The sequence below is a fragment of the Penaeus monodon genome, chromosome 34 (genome assembly GCF_015228065.2).
Source record: "Penaeus monodon isolate SGIC_2016 chromosome 34, NSTDA_Pmon_1, whole genome shotgun sequence".
In the NCBI taxonomy this organism is placed as follows: domain Eukaryota; kingdom Metazoa; phylum Arthropoda; class Malacostraca; order Decapoda; family Penaeidae; genus Penaeus; species Penaeus monodon.
The window spans coordinates 35206017-35206470 of NC_051419.1; positions in this window are offsets into that span (position 1 = coordinate 35206017).

A 454-nucleotide genomic window follows, 5' to 3' on the forward strand; every position below is an offset into this window, starting at 1 on the left:
GTTGGCTAAATAGACCACAATATGAGACACTGGGTTGATAGAATAGTTCCAAAATCTATATATTGCATTGTTGAATTAAGAATATATACTGCATCTGTTTGCGAAGGATTATCAGTTCTATTTTTTCTCAAAAGTTGTGATATACTAAAAAGTACATTGTTAACGAAATACCACATTCACGAGATATACCTATATGACTAACATCTGATGCACATATTTGTAAGTTGCATACAAGTACTACATACTAGACAAATCTAATCATATACACTTTACCCTTTCTTTCTATTAAGTTGTACCAACAACCTTACATACAATGCATGTAACGAACATACTGTCAAACTGCTTATTAGCAACCTTTAAACACTATGTTTAATCACCAAAAGTAAGATGACATATGATAAACCCCATAACTGGTTGATTGAGTGTAATAAATCAAATTACATAAAAAAGTACC